Source organism: Actinia tenebrosa, unplaced genomic scaffold (assembly GCF_029948245.1).
Source record: "Actinia tenebrosa isolate PJP-AT-01 unplaced genomic scaffold, QUT_ActTen_1.0 PGA_scaffold10__47_contigs__length_13832649, whole genome shotgun sequence".
Classification (NCBI taxonomy): domain Eukaryota; kingdom Metazoa; phylum Cnidaria; class Anthozoa; order Actiniaria; family Actiniidae; genus Actinia; species Actinia tenebrosa.
Genome location: NW_028292570.1, coordinates 11,134,932 through 11,152,246, shown reverse-complemented (window position 1 = coordinate 11,152,246; position 17,315 = coordinate 11,134,932).

The following is a 17,315-nucleotide window of genomic DNA, read 5'->3' as shown; positions in this document are numbered from 1 at the left end:
GTAAAGCACTCGGAAGACAATAGAATCCGATATTTACATTAGTAAATATTCGCATCGTGGACTGAGTACAAATGATAAAAGTTAAGTTTAAGGTCCAGAATATTGTTCAAAAATTTGCTCTTCAACAAAACCCACAAATAAATTAGCGTAACTAGGACCCATTTTAGTGCCCATAGCCACTAGTTCATTACAAACCCACTGATTCTCGCTCTGTTAATAATCGCATTCCTTTTGTCACTACTTTTCACCCTATCAACAATTCTATTAAACCTATTATTACCCGCAACTTTAATATACTTGATGCAGATCCTACTATGCCTAATTTTTTCAGTGAACGCCCTCTTTTCTCTTTTAAAAGAGAGTAGTATAGGGGATGGGGGTTCCAGCGCAACGACCACCGGAGGATTACCCGTCTAAAGTGAATTCCTCGATTCGTACCGCGATTACCCGCATCCCGTGTTTATGTAGTTAAATATGTTAGTCTATATATGGAGTGCGAAGAATGTAAAGAGTTTGCTTATGATTTCTGTGTAAAGTGCTTGAAACCCAAGTTTGTACCTACTAAGCCAAATAAGTATATTTGTTGTGGTAAGAAAATGCAAATAGAAGACGACACGTCAGCGCAGTGTTACGAGTGTGGTAAGAACATTCGTATGCCGTACCAAATGCTACCAAAGAGCAATATTACGCCAATGGAGGTCGTAAGAAAACACCTTATAAGAGAATAAAATACTTTAGAGACTGGATGAGTCATATCCAAGGTCATCGACCGGTATATTTAAACAACGAAGTAAGGAAGAAAATCATAGACCACTTAGAAGAGCCAACCCCACAAAGTCTACGGAAAACGCTGAAAAAATTAAAACTAGGGAAATATTACAAAGCTATTCCCTATCTTTTGTCTGAAATTACCGGTAAGTCTATTCCCGAGGTTTCTGATATGAGCAGAGCCGAGTGGATGTTTTGTCGGCTGGATAAGGATATTCCTTATTACCGTGACGTAATTTACGAAATATTTTACAAAATAGACCTCAACCACCCCCTATTAGGATGGATTCCGAGAAAATAAAAATGCAAAACTGGTGTTTATTTTGCCAGAAACTCCACTGGGGAATGCATCGCGGGGCTTATTTCATCCCGCGCCAGAGGCCCTCTAGTACATACACATATATCTTTCTTACGACCCACCAGAGGGTGAACTCCGGACAACGTCCCGAGACAGCCCCCTGACGTTTCCGACTTTTCCTCGCGAAACCCCCCATCGCGGGGTTGAATCGCATTTCCACCCCTCCCCCCACGGTTGCTGTGAGTGGGGGAGGCTTTTTTTTTCACTCACAGCAACCGGTCCAAATGCGTCTACAGCGAGGCTTGAACTCGGGACTTTAGGCCTCCCCAGCTCCAAAGTCCACGATCACAAGCGAACGCCAGACACATCTGGACGCTTATGTATGTGAAAATTATTACATTTATGTCTTACACTCTAATTTGCATATTTTCTAGACTGACGTTCGATATGTAAATAGAATCCTGTCACGCCTCTTTCAAAGCAGATGTTTACTGAGCAAGCTTTCTTTGAAGCTCTTCTTTTGCCTCCTGGTAGATCTTTTTGCGAGATTCCTCGGAAAGATCTTTTACGACTGTTTTTTTATTCCTTATGTCCGACTTTAATTTCTCGTATTTGTCTTCTTCGGCCAGAATAAGCGAGAATTCTACGTCGTCTATCTTTCTGTCACGCAATGCCTTTGAGACAAGATCGGTAATTGTATTTACTTTAGCCCTTGACAGAGCTATTGTCGTGTCGTGCTTGGATATTTTGCTTGACAACTGTTTCATAATGCCCGTAGCAACGGCTGAAATAATACCACAGGCTGCCCCAACGCCGGCCAAAGGAACTCCAACGATTATTCCCGGCCCAGTAAGCGAGGTAGCAACGCCGGAGCCCGTGAACACAACGGATATGGATCCTGAAGTTATCGAAATCTTATGTAGTGTTTTGTTTGCCCTTCCAAGTAAGCCAGGATTAAGTTTGACTTATTAAGACGAAAGTTTTCAGCGTTTAATTCGTTAGGTTCCTTAGGAAGTTCAGGATAAAGTGGAGGTGCTGATGGTATAACATCCATTATATATACTAATGTACGACGCTTTTGGGAATGATATTGAGGAGCAGCCACATCATGACAACAGGGATTATGCCAACTGGAGGGCCTTTAGGAAGATGTTTCCGCATGCAGACCCTAGTAAGTTCGAAAGGAGACCCGATGGGATTTACTTCAACGGCGAAAGAATGTACAGCAATGAGGATTTGAAGCCAAAGGCGACCGCCGAGCATCCTAAGACGGTAGAAAAGGAGCCAAACTTCCCAAAGAATCTATTAGTGACCACCCAGAATTACCCATTTTACGACAACAAAGATGCGGAAGACTTTGCTAAGATGGTTACCTCTTTGGAGATTCCCGTGGGTCCTACGACTTTCAAAACAAAAGTCAGAGACATCTTTAGAGAAACTGCCATGAAACATACCTCAGGGAAAGAATCCAGAGAATGGTTATCAGGTCCCAACATGCGGTATTGGCCGCAGCAGTTAAACTTTGCTGTCTGGGCTGCTACTAAAGGATGTGGTATAGCCGCGGATATGTTCCATATTCCTTTCCTACGATTTCACGTTGCTTTTACTATTCGTAGGATATTGTTTGAGTTAGGAGCGCCGCTTCCTGGTGACACTGTCTTTAACCCAAAGGATAACAAATATGACAAAGTCGCATGGGAGCGATTAAGGAATGAGTTTAAGCTTACCAACCCTGATTTTCGCAACAAAGAGGGTGCCGCCCATGGTTTAGGAGAAACATATACGTATGCCTCCTACGTCGGTGCCAGCATAGAAACACCGGGTATGGGGTATCCCAGTTCCTACGAATTCTCCGACTTAGGAGGCAGCGGAACGAAAGGGAATCTGATCTACTTCATAGAAAGCAAGCAGAGATATCCATGGGCGCCTTTCTTTGCCGCAAAGGGCATTGGTCTAAAGAATCTCGCAACGATTAATCGAAGCATCGAAGCCTTTGTTTACTGCATTCTAGGGGCCCAGGTTAGCACTCGAAGCCCCATCGTAGATGCCAGTGGTGCGTCGCAGGAAACGCAACAAGTATTCCTTGTCCTCTTCGAAAGCGCTGTTATCGAGAATGAGATTTCTAAGTCAGTTCAAAGATATCAACTTGCGGTGCAGCAATCTAAAGTGCGGCTAGATTACGCCTTGTCGCCCGGTTGTTGGCTAATGCCAAGTAATTTGGTCATCAACGCCGATTCCATCGTGGGTTACAACAACAAACTTCAACGAGCTACTAAGGATATGAAGTTTGGGGTGAATGACGTGAACTCTGACACTCTTAGGAACATTCCCCATTTCGTGGAGAAGCCAAAGAAGGAGCACGTAGAGAATCCTGCAGGGAAACCAAAAAACGTAATCAAGAAGAAGGTCCTGCCTACGATACCTGAGGAATATAACCATAACTTACTAAAAGCCGGCTTAACAGCTGCAAGCATTGGTCTGAGCTATTATATATGGCGATGAACAACCCCTACGTAGCTGGAGTAGATTGTGTCTATACGACTTACACAGGCGAGAAAAAATACAACCAGGCATCTTGGGTCGATGTCACCGGAATGTCCGTGAATTTGAACTACTCGGGAAAGAAGTTAATCCTTTGTAGTATTTGCATTGGCACGAGCAGCCATGCCAACGTGGGCTTCAGGTTTCTAGATGACAACGGCATACTGCAGCCTATGCGTGCGAAGACGAACAACAGGGAGCCTGCGCATTTCTCCGTAGAGCCCAACCCCCAGAGCGCCGAGAATCTATCGGTTTGGACTTTCCACATGGTGGCCGATTGTCATGGAAAGGTAAAGCTGCAAATACGCGTAGATGACTCAGGGAGCGTTTGCGTAAATAGCATAGAAAATCAAAGGGATACAGCCTATAACCACGCAACCATCAGCACTCTTACGGTGCTTAGTCTTTAGAAGGGAATTTATTCCCTGAAATATATGAACCCACACGCGAAGGAAGATTGGTTTCCTACATTTTTTGGAGGAGAAGGACTACTTAGAACAGCATTGGCTTGACACCGGGCTGTGGGTAAAGGTTGGGGGCCTGGGGTTGGTCATGTGTACCATTAGCATTTCGACGGGGTATTCGTGTAATGTCGGGTTTAGGATCGTTGATGAGGATGACCACCCATTACTACCCTACAGAAAAAAAGATAACAATAGGAACCCAGTTCATTTCTCGTCGGAGCCCCCTCCAAAAAGCGGAGAAGACTTAACGCCAGTAACTTTTCATATGATAGCCAATTGTCAATATGCGAAGCTTCAGGTTCTTCCCAACCACGTTGCCTACCTTCGGATAAATGCCGCCCCGACCAAAGATCCTCCGACGGATGCTGTTTGGAATCATAAGCCCACTAGCACCATGAGTGTGCTGCCGCTAGTTCCGCATTATCAAGGCGGTGCGAATACTATCTTTACTTATCCCCAGTCGAGGACGCCTCGGATGCCTGACGACGATAAGCCACCAGTAATACACAAGGATAAGATCAACCCCTCATCTTCTTCAGGAGTACCACTCCAATAGCGACGACCAAGATCCAAATGTTGTTACCCACGAACTTCAACAGTTCACCGCCGGCCCTAAGTGCCAAGGAAACAACCGAACCCAGCAGCCCAGGAAGACCGGCTGCTATCTTTTTTCCCAAGTCCGTCAGCCCATTGCCTAATTTCTTTACGCCCGCGCCTGTAGCCTTAAGCGCGGACAAGATCACGCCTACTACGCTTGAAATAGCGACCGCAAACGCCAGCGGAATACCATACTTCACCAGAGCTCTTTTTACCTTTTCCTTGGTGGTAAGCCCCAACTCCTTTTCCAGGTTTTCCTTTTGCGCCCGTTATTCCGCAACTCTCTCCTGAAGGGTTTCTACTTCCTTTTGGGCAGCCTTCCTCTCCTCTTCGGTACGAGTTTGGTCCGCAACTACTTCTTGCTGCCGCTCTATTTGCCCCTCCAGGTCTTCAATAGCCTGGCTCATTTGCCGGATTTGCTCTTCCTTGGTGTTAATTTCGGCAACCAACTGCCGGCGTTCCTCCAAAGAGCCGGTTATGATGGTACGCAAGTCCTTAGCTTCTTCCTTATTCACATTGAGGTCTTGCAGGGCGAGCTCGAAGGCTTTTTGGGCTTGGTTCCTATCGCGCAGGGCTTTGTCTGTTTGTTCTCTCATTTCTATCATTCTTTGGTTTTTGTCGTCAAGTTCTCTTTTTTGAGCATCGAGGAGTAGTCGGTTTTGCCTCATGTAATCTGCTTCCCTTTCCTCCATTGTTTCCTTTAGTCCTTCGACTTCCCTTATCGCTTCGATACCTTTTTGTTGCCGCTGCATTAGGGTCTTGAAATTTTCAAAGGCTTCGCTGGTGTTTTCATCGTTTTCTCTTAGTCTTTCCACCAAATTAGGCCTTCCTAATGCGTCTTTGATTTCTTTTGGGAGATTACTGGTGAGCCTGTCGGAGTCTCTCCTTTGGTAGAGATTATACCACTTATCCCTTCCTTGGTACTGGATTTGAATTTGCCCCTTATCTCCGGTTTGGAAATTAAGGCGGGCCAAGTCCACATTTGGAAATTTCTCCTTTACGTCGTCTAAAAGCCCCCTTAGCATTTCGGTTCTTAGGTCCGTGGAATCCAAGTTTTGCAATTCCAAATACTCTGGAATAGGTCTTCCTGGGTTCCTCGATTGCCACTTGTCCTTTAAGGAACGCCAGGCCTCGCGGGCCCTACTTCCGAACCTATTTCGAAGCCTATCCCAAATATACTCGCGGGACACTTCGTCATTTGGGATTAACGTATCATATTCTTCATCGTTAATGTCGACTTGTCCTTCTTCGGTAAGGGGGTCAAAATCCGTTCCTTCTACTGCCATTATATATGATAAGCTCAAAGTTAAACCCCAACGTATTACCCAAGCAGGTTGGCGGACTAAAGGCAGAACGCACCTTTCACCGGGTTACATTCACACCTTCTAGCGCAAAGCCGGGAGAAACCTTGTATGTAGGCGTGCCCCGCCTAACGGATAACCTAGTATTGGTTCCTGGCACCTTGGCGTTAAGGTTTGACCTAACGGTGCAGCCAGATACCGCAGACGCGCGTCATGTCGTCAAAAACGCAGGCAGAAACCTCGTCTATAAGATGAGAATCAAGTTTGCTGGGGAATCCCTCTTGGACTTGAACAGGTACGATCTGTACACCACGTACAAAGACTTATGGTTAACGGCTTTCGACCGCGCGCAAAGGATAGAGCAGGGAATAGAAAGCGCAGCCATACGTAAGGTAAGGAGCGCAGCCTCTGGCGCCTCGGGAGAAGACGAAATAAAGGCGGCCTACGGTACTAAATATGTTATCCCGTTGGACTTCGAAGTTATCACGAACCACGGTGCATACTACCCAAGGCAGCTAAGTGAACTGCAGTTCGAAGTGACCCTAGCAGATACTACGAACATCCTGCAGGGAAAAGACGTACGTTCGGCAGCCGTCCACCCATACTCCGTTACTAACTTGGAGCTGCAGTACGAAACGGTATACAGCGAAGAGCTGGCTCGTAGCGCTGGCATGGAATACAGTGCAGGGAAGGCTTTTCTTTACGATCACGTAGTAATGTACAAGACGTTCAGCTTTACGAACAACGTCGAAGAGGTTATCAACCAAAGCATTAACCTTCCCAGGCGCAGCCTTACAGGGTTAATGTTGCTGTTCGCAAAGACATACACCGCAGGATTGCGTGACTCTGAGGTATTCTTTAATCCTAACATTACCAACGTAGGTGTTAGTATTAACGGAGTGCCTAACAAGGTCTACTCCCAAGGGATAAAGCCCGCGGATATGTACCGGGAAGTCGCGCGCAAGTTTGGCGACCAAATTGCCCCAAAGGAGTTCTTCACGGACAAATACGCGTTATGGATTGACATGCGCACTACCAACGATGAATCCATGCACGGTCAGGGTTTACGTCTAGTGAATACGCAGGATGGGATAACATTGGAAATTAAACGCACCAAACATGCCAGCGATTCGACTAAGATAAACTGCTACGTCTTCGTGGTGTCTGACGCGCAGCTAAGCGTAGAAATGAACCAATTAAAAAGCGTTGCATATTGATTCATCCTATAAAAAAAAAGGAAAAAAGTTAAGATATTTGTCTAATATACCATGTTACGCGTATTTGAAAATAACGACACCAAACTGCAATGCATAGTGCAAGGCGAAACTTTGTACTTTAAGGCGAAGGAAGTGGCTTTGGCGTTGGGCTATGAGCGCCCCAGAGATGCAATTAGAGCACACGTATCTGAGAAATACCAGAAAAGATGGGTCGATCTGCAAGGGGCTCCAAATCACCGCTCCCCTACTACGCAACCACATTCCGTGTTCATTTCTGAGCCTGGTCTGTATCAGCTGATATTTAGCTCCAAACTACCCAAGGCCGTAGAGTTCCAAGATTGGGTATTCGAGGAGGTCTTGCCAGCATTAAGGAAGACAGGCAAGTATGAAATGGAGCGGCGTTTTAACAGTCCTAACAAGTTGGTATTTAAGATCGAAAATGAATTCGACCTGCATAAAAAGGTAGTGGACTACATCCGCAGGTTTTACCCCCAAATGCTCGTGACCCCTGGTCTAGGTGAACTGCAGGATTCGGACGGCAAACGTATAAAGTGCTGGCAGAAAGGATATCAACGCGGTCAACCTGACTTGTTAATTCTTAATGCACACGTGCGATACCGTGGTTTCTGCGTAGAGCTGAAGACCCCTAAAGGCAATGGGGCATTATCTGAGGACCAACGTCGCCTGTTGCACGAATACGAAAGAAATGGTTATAAAGTAATGATCAGCAACGATTACGACGACATCTGCAGAGCCATCACAGAGTATGCACAAGGAATGCGTTTACCATGTAGGTGCTGCTGTAAGCGCTTTAAGAACGCGGACACTTTAAAGACGCATCTTAAAATGTTTCATAGAATATATGGAGTTTGAGGCTGTAAGGCAGATACACTGGAGAGACCTAAAGGAGGGCGTTACGTATGAAATAAAAAATTATGTAGTCTTTGAAGATATTGACAGGCTACGGTTGTTGTTGGCGCATGAGGGTGTTACGTACAGCCTGTGGGCGCCGGATCGCGTCCGATACGTGATAAAGGGGCAGGAGTCTACGCATCTGAGGTCGTATGGGAAGAAGGATGGTCGCTGGGCGTTTGACGTCGCAAAGTGCGTCCTTCCTTCGCCTCTATGTAGTTAGGCGCATTTAAAGTAGGGTCGTCGGCAGTGCTCGGCGACTCTTTTTTAACGATGCAGTCTGCAGGGGGTTCACATGTAATACAGTCCATATATTGAAAGGGCGATTAGAAATCCTCCAAGAAATGCTGCTGCGTGGGCTATCATATATCCTTGTCAGAAACCCCCTCAGAATGTTAAGGTGTGGTTAAATTCTTGTTAAGGAAGGTCGGAAACTATATCAGAAACCCCCTCAGAATGTTAAGGTGTGGTTAAATTCTTGTTAAGAGACAGTTGAATATGTGTTCCTCCTCTCTTACGCATCCACAGGTCGCACACTGCTGCCTCCAATGTTCCCTGTTAGTCCATGGGACACCTTCTAAGGTATCAAAGCGGGGTAATGTCCTGCTTATCTTCCTAAAGTAGTCTATTCGATTCCTTAGGTAATCATCTCTATGTTCACAATTCATCAGATCGCCGCATTGGTAACAATCCACTCCTTCCAGATCGTACTTCTCTGAAAGGTATCGGTATGTCCTTTCGTGTCTTTTCTTATGCGTTTGTAAACGTTGGCGGCTACTAAGAACCTTAGCACAGTAACTACATTCTGTTGTCCTACGGCAAACACCCTTCTTAACATGCTGCTGTAGTTTCTGTAAGGTACTGAACTCCCTGTTACAGTCATTGCAGGCCTTACTGATTGGCTCCTTTGTGCAAACTCCATGCCAAACGTGGTATTGCAGTCTTTGTTTGGTACTAAATACCTTCTTACATTTCAAGCAGTCCATATATACTTAACAATATTTTAACCTCCATTTAACATTCTGAGGCATCTTTTGAAATAGTTTCCGACCTTCCTTAACAAAGTCTTAACCATATCTTAACATTCTGAGGCATCTTTTGAGATAGTTTCCGACCTTCCTTAACAATATTTTAACCTCCATTTAACATTCTGAGGCATCTTTTGAGATAGTTTCCGACCTTCCTTAACAAAGTCTTAACCATATCTTAACATTCTGAGGCATTTCTTACGGGAGTCTTGGACCCAGCTTAACAATATCTTAACCTCCATTTAACATTCTGAGGGGGTTTCTAGGAGCTCTTAACATTAGATTGGGTAGCGCATGAAGTCCACGACTGACTCCTTTGCCCACGTTGCCATCGTTATCAGCGCGCCAAACCGTTCTGCGCGCTTCAGACCGCACATTTCCTCATATAGCTCCTTTACGCGTTCATTCAGCCGGTCTATCTCCTCCCTTTGCATTTCAACCGTCCTCTCCAGGTCTGACTTTTCTTTGACGACGTTAACCATTGCTTTGACTGCTTCCACGGGCTCCATTATATATGAACCCAGATCACATGCCTTGTAACGCTCTGATAGTAGGGCCCACCGGCTGCGGAAACACCCAATTCGTCGTGGAGCAGCTATTAGGACCCTTTAGATACCGCTTCGACTACATAGTGCTGCTCTGCCCCACCTACGTGAATAACCGCACCTGGACGGGCGTAGGCGCGAAAGATGACGACTTCTTTGTAGATATCTTAGACCCTAACGAGTTATCTGGACATCTTAAGTTCTGGCACAAACAATTCCCTAAAGATACGCAAACCCTCCTCATACTGGATGACATTGCCTTTGGGGACGACGTAAAAAGACGCACGTCAGAGCTCGTTAAACTCGCCTTTAGCGGCAGACACGACAATATTAGCGTTTGGTTGCTCTCGCAGCAGCTTACCAGCGTCTCTATGCCCTTCAGGGAAAACATAGGTTCACTCGTCGTATTTTATACTCCGAGCAAGTCTGATCTGGAAACCATCTCATACATGCGGCATTTAAAAACGCACCAACATTCCAAGATGATCTTCTCTTTGAGGTTTCCGTATGATGTTGAGCTTCGAGCGTAGATATATATGGAGATTGAGCAATTGATAGAAGTCCCCACACAGTTAGATGAAAGTAACCTTAAGGAACAACTTAACATCCTGGTGTCTTCTGGGAAGTGCAAAGAAATGATAGGCAAGGAACTTACCCATGAGCAGGTTAATAAGTTGTCGGAAGAGGAGGTTAAGAAGTTCCATAAGAGGTACGAGGCCGCCCTTGCAAGTAAGACCACGGACACCGTAGCAGATTCCGCCATCCGACTTGCGACTAAATTGCTTGGACTTGCGCTGCCCATAGACGACGTGGAGCAACTACAGAAGGACATAAGAGATGACTATGTCATATCCCAAGAACTTAAGATAACCTGCGGGTGGTTGTCGTTAAAGTGTGGTAAGTTAATGGCAGTCGCCTCTGCGGCACTTCACGTAGCTCAGCATGTCAACTTGAAGGAACTTACGACGTCTTGGAAGGACTTCAAGAAGGATAGAGAAGTCGAAAAGGTCTTCCAGGCGGCACTTGCTGAGGTACCTGATCAAGTCGCCTCAAGTACTTAGTCAAGTCGTCCTCAGGAACTACCCAGGTCGCCTCAAGTACTTAGTCAAGTCGTCCTTAAGTACTTGCTCAGGTCCTATTAAGTTACTTATCAAGTCCTTCAAGTCCTTAGATATAAATGAGTGAAGCTGAATCGAAGGCGGAGAAGCAGCCCCAAGAGGAGCAAAAGATTACCAAGGCTAAATCTCCAGGCAGAGTCGCAGCCGGAAAGAAGCTCGCGGAGATGAATAGAAAGAACAAAGCAAAGAAAGAGGAAAAGGTGGAAGAGAAAGAAGAGGAATCCTTTATTAATCCGGGATACGTCATTGGCGCGTTGGGAGTCATCATAGCAGCAGGTAGCCTTTACTTACAATGGAAGGCAGCAAAGCCAAAGGTAGAATTAGAGGCCGTGCATGTGACGCAGGAGCCCCCTAAGAGAAGCAAAATACCCGTAATGGAATAGCAAGGTCATTCCCATGCGGAATAACCTTCTCACTCTGTAATATAATGTCGACCGCGTTATTGAAAACTGTTGAAGAAGCAGCTATCATTACTTCCATCGTTGCGGGTATTGGTTGGGTAGGTAAGAAAGTGCTCAAAGAAGACTTTACTGAAGATCCCAAGCAAGAGCTTCGCTAATTTTGCTAAGATGACCGCTGCCGTAGGCGGGGCTATCATGGTAAAGGATTACCTACGGAAGGAAAAGTACATCCCTAATGTATAGATGGCTGCGATAGGAGGTGCATTAATTGCTGCTTTAGCATTCACCGGCGCCAGTTACGCAGGTAAGTACATAGAAAAAGCGGTAACTGGTGGAAGTAGTCTCGAAGCCGAAAGAAAGAGACACGACTTAGCGCTGGAAAAGTATCAAAGGGACGTGGCAGCTTGGAATGAAAAAAGACAAGCTTACAGGGATTGGTTGGACAAGAACTACCAAGACAAAATGCAGGCGGATAAGAACTTCGAAAACACAGATTACGCCTTTAAACTCTATGCGCAAGCACACCCCGCGGCATCGACGGGGTTGAGAAAGCCCCAGTTCAAGAATTACTACCAGCCTTCTAAGAAACAAAAAGACAATGAATTGGTCTTTGTAGGAGTCGCAGGGCTGGCAGGAGGCGTAGCTTTGGCGTATCTAATATAATGATCGTCTTTTTGGAAAGCGACAAGAATGACTTTACCACTTACTTAAATCCTCCCATCAAAGCCTGTAAGGTTCGGCTGGTTAGTTGCTCTTTGTAAAATTCTTGGTATAATTTAGTCAATTATCGGCGGCAATTATCAAGGCGTAATGCTGCCCGATGGACATTACACGCCAATCACCCTTGCTAAGGAGCTCGCCAAGCGCGGTTATACTCTCACCACGGGATTGCCGCACGAAATGACCCTCAAACATAATATGCCTAAACTATTCAGTAACTTTTGGAAAGTTTGACCCATTGGGATCTTTATTATGTGCCTCGGGCAAAACAATTACCGACACGGCCATACCTGTGAAATGGAAAGTCGCATCCTCTTACCAAGTCTATTGCGACTTGGTCCATAGTTACAACAATGGAGAAAAGTCTTCTCTTATGTCCAAGTTTCTGACCAAAGGTAATCCATTTGACCCAGTAGAATACACTCCCATTTCTTTGAGCTATGACTTGTCTAATTTGGTAGAAAGCATAAACATCACCATTAAAGTGGACGGAAATACGGTGGATTTCAACGGACGCAAGATCAATCTTGTCCTATCCTTCGCTTGAATCAAGCGAAGCGCGATTCTATTCATATAATGGGTCGAACTGAGGACAAACTCAAGAGGATTTACTATGGACCCGAAGGCTATTGGAAAGGAGCGTCGGCTATCAAGAAACTCGCGACCGCGGCCAGGGTATCAGAAGAAACGGCTAAGAACTGGTTGAAAAAACAAACCCTCTGGCAGGTTTATCTTCCCGTGCCCAAGTACATTCCCAGGCCCAGCTTCACCGTAAATGCCCCCAACGAGGTTCATCAGGCAGATTTGCTTCTCTTACCGCACGACAAGGTAAGAAGAAAGACCTATAGATACGCTTTGACCGTAGTTGATATCGCAAGCAGATATAAGGACGCCGAACCCATAACCAGCAAGGATTCTGGAGAAGTCGCAGAAGTCCTAGGTAGGATTTATAAGCGCGTCTTGAAATGGCCTAAGCTGCTGCAAGTGGATGCGGGGACAGAGTTCATGGGCGTGGTTACCAAGACCCTGAAAGACCACAGCACTAAGATTAGGAGAGCCGAAGCAGAGTACCACAGGGGTCAGAGCATCGTCGAAAGATTCAATAAGACCCTGGCCGAGCGTCTCTTTGGGTACCAGTATTGGAAAGAAATGGAAGATCCCTCCAAACGCAATAGGGAATGGACTCAGAGGCTCCCCCAGGTCGTCGCGGCTTTGAACAACGAGACGGCCAGGGCTACGGGAATAAGACCCAAGGATGCCATAAAAAAGAAACACGTGGAACACAAGTCCTACGTCAGAAGTTCGAGGGCGGTCTTCCCCCAGGAAAAGAGATTAGGCGATGTCACGGTTCGATATCTCTATGAGGCGGGTGAATTAGAAGGAGGATCCAAAAGAGCTACGGATCCTAATTGGTCTTTGGAAACTTACCAGATCCGAAGTGCGATAGCTAAGAAGGGCCAGCCCATCTTGTATTATCTTCATGATGGTCCCACTCGTGGGTTCGTCAAAGAAGAACTGCTTATCGTGTGATGTCCGAATGCTATCGTATGAATAACATCATCACACATCCATCTCTTACCATCAAATGCTGACAGTGACACCTTCTCCTGCGTAACGTTGTGTATTTGATGTCCGTAGCTGCGCAGGCTGTTCATTTTATGTCGCTGTTCCTTACGCGTACGCAGGACCTTTAAGTAGGAATCGTGGGTTATGTCCTTCTTAACCACGTATTTTTTTACGTCTTTAGCTTTCTTTTCTACACCGTCCAGCTTTAGCACGCTGTACATTTTGGGTTTCAGGCCCACGTATTCCACGATGGGTTTTCCTTTCATCTCATCCTTCATTTTCCCGATTACTTTCTTGTTTTTAGGGGAGTAAAGAAAGTGGTCGCGTGGGTAATCGCTGGTGTCGTATTCATCGATGTCGGGAACACAGTCTTCGTAAATGTCTTCCGTCTGCACCTCTAGTATCAAGGAATCGGTGTCGGTGTATAAGAGGCGGCACTTATCACCGTATTTCGGTTTTAGCTTGTCGTAGTAAAACTCATACATGAGCAGCTTTGATAGGTCTAACACTGTAAACCCCGTGTATACGGGTTTATTCAGGAATAGATTCGCTTTCTTCATGTGAATCACGTAGAAGTTTAACATTTCTACGTACCTAACGAATCCAGGCTGTGACACGTATGCTTCTGCTTCCTCTCTGGTGCTGGCTATCTTTATGCTTACGCGCTTGCGGATGTTCTCCATTGTCTTACCAAATACGCTATTGTTCATTAGTTCAAACAGGTTTTTTTCGAAGTCATTCTTTGCCTGCGTACGCTTTTGTGTGTTAAAGTCAATGTAGGAGCGCATCCATGGTTCCTGCGTGAACTTCAAAACGCTGTGGATCTTCTTCACGCGTAAGCGTGGCGCACATAGAACTGCAGGTTGCGGTAATGCACCACGTACTTTCGCTTGTCCATCAGGTTCATCGTTAGCTTCCTGTAGGGCTTGTAGCCAGGGCACATTTCCCTCTGCAGCGGACTCAGCTGCTTAAATGGTATTTCTATTGCTTCTGGTGCTAATGGGAACTCATCGTGCGCGTCGTGCAAGTGCTCTGGGTATTCCAAATCAACCTCCAGCACGTAACCTTTGTCGTCTCGTTTACCTACGTTTAGGTAAAACTCTATGGGCTTTATGTTGTCCCATTCGAAGTCGCGTACAGGTAAGTACTGTGACATTGCCCAACCGTAGAGGTTGTTTGCGTCTAAGTAGAAGATGTATGTGGTTGGCTTCTCCGGGTCGTACTCCACCGTGGGATTGTTCGCTTTTGCGTATCGTCTGCTGGGCCCGCAAACGCCGCCACGAATACCGTCTTCCATAAAGCGGTGCATGTCGTATTCCGTTAGGAGATCCAGTTGCGCGTTCGTCTTCTTTAGCAGCGCACTCCAACTAAGCCCAGGAGCCGTGTAGAAGTTCGCTGGATCCAACCCGTAGTATTCCATTGCCATCTTTCGAAAGCTTTGGAAAACATCTGCGAGCAGCACTACGTCTGAACGTAGGTAGATGTCGTGGTATTCTCCCATATTCTCACAGGAGTACTTTTCCCACACATCTAACGCATGCTGGTACTCCTCGTCCTTTATACCGGACTCGTTTAGGGTGCTGTAGAATCTCTCTTTGGGTGGTAGGGGTTCTTGGAATCGCTCCCAGGAGTCCATGTATTCGTATGGGTAGACTCCTTTCCTTTCCGCGCCGTATTGACTGGAAATGGGGAACTCCGTGTTGTATTTAACCAAGTTTGCTAGGGAGTCCGCCATGAACTGCTGCGAGTCTAAGAACTTCAGCTTGCCCACAGTTACGGACATGTACCTTTCTTTGTTGTTGGGTATGCACTTTACTTCGGAGCCGTCTGTTCCTTGTAAGAGTAAGTGACTGTCGTAACCCCTTAAATTGTGAAAGAATACGGGTATTTCCATTTCTGGATCTACTTTGAAGTTTATATTACATTTCCAATGAGCCGCACCTCTGTATTTACCCGTGATGTGGCAGTGATCTCTAACCTTATCCACATAGAAATCCTCAACGAATGCTTTATGACAATGAATGCAGTGGGTGGAAGGCTTGTTGGGCTTTTCCCCCTTCCTTGCATACCTGCCACATTTGAAATGAGCTTCTCCTAGATACTTTCCATCTTCGTCCCACGCTTTCTTGGCTCGTCTTCCAAACTGGAGAAGCGTATGTTGGCAAATGTGGCATTTCTTTGCCTTGGTAAAAGCCTCCTGGTTCTCTTTGGTAAATACCATCTTCTTTGGGCGTCTTAATTGTTCTCTTATCTCTTCCTCCTCTTCTCGCAATGCTTCTAGAAACTCATTAGCTGCGTTCTTACCTCGGTAAATCACAGGAGGGTTGGCCTTACCATCTGATCTGACTACTATGTAACCAAAGGAGCAGATCTCGTGTAATCCCACCTTATTCGTGGCACCACTTTTCTGCTCTTCCTTAGTTATCAACGCTTCAAAGTCTGCATATATCACGTAAGGCACCTGCATCTGCTTTTGATGGTCTGAGTACGCTAGGTTCTTATCTGTGGGCATCTGGATCCGTTGCGCCACTTCTTCGACTCCGCGACATATTTCGTCGTGATCCTTTAGAGCTTTAACGCTGGTAAAGGATAACAAACAACAGTCGCAGAAGTATTTCTTGCCTTTGTGTTTGGTGTGTCTGTAAAATAGTCTGCTAACATGTTTGACCCACGAATAATGTCCGCCGTGGTAGAAGAGGTGTATTCGTTCTCCTTTACTCTTTGACAGCACTAGTGGCACTATCGTTTGGTCTCTGACTCCGTAAACGTTAATGGCTAGGTCATTTTCCTGCTCGAATATCGGTATGTCTATCAACTGCATTGGGAACTCCACGCCGTCCCACTCCAAATCATCTGTTGGGTACTTGCTTGGTCTACATGGATCCTTATCTACTGGATACAGTGCGGATCGTATTGCCCACATAAAGCATCTGTTGTCATCATTTTTTACGTTGACTATGGCTTTCTTCCTTTCTACCCACGTTGGTAGGGGCACGTAACTTCCTCCTCGTATTGGCACGTACCTTGCCATGCTAACCTCCATACCTTCTACCTCCTCCACTGTCCAACCTGATCCTTCTTTCGTGTAGTTAGACAGCGACTCCATTATTGCTTCTAAGGCTTCGCTGAGTGACCTATCCAGATTCGTGGACTCTAATATAACCAGTGACTTTGATCGCAGCATTGCTGTCGTCGTTACCTCATCTTTTGACAAACTTACTTCTACCATTATACTAGCTTTCATGGCTCCTAATTCTTCTATACCTTTTCGAAGCGTTCTCTTGACCTTCCTTTCTGACTGCCGCCAAAACTGTCTAACGTCAATCTCACCGTTGCCGGGTATTGACACCGTTTCGAAATTGCTTTGGGATTCCATCTATATAATAGGAAATATCTTATACCTAATTCCAGACCCTTTTCAGATCGTCGTAGTCATACTCACAATCCTGACAATGCCAAAACAATTTAACCTTAGTCTCAAACTTCTTACCACATCCACAATTATAGCTGCTCATACATTTCGTCTTCATCTTCAAATGCTTCTTCAAGTCCACTTCTTTCTTAAAAGTTCTCTTACATTCTTCGCACTCCATATATAGACTAACATATTTAACTACATAGACACGGGATGCGGGTAATCGCGGTACGAATCGAGGAATTCACTTTAGACGGGTAATCCTCCGGTGGTCGTTGCGCTGGAACCCCCATCCCCTATACTACTAAAGAGATCGTAACCTTCGTGCTTTCTTGGTTAAAGGAATTCTTCCATCCGATAAAGAACCTGGTACTTTTCGTTGTTCTCGCAAACGCTGTAATACATGTCCTTTTATTGCTCTTCG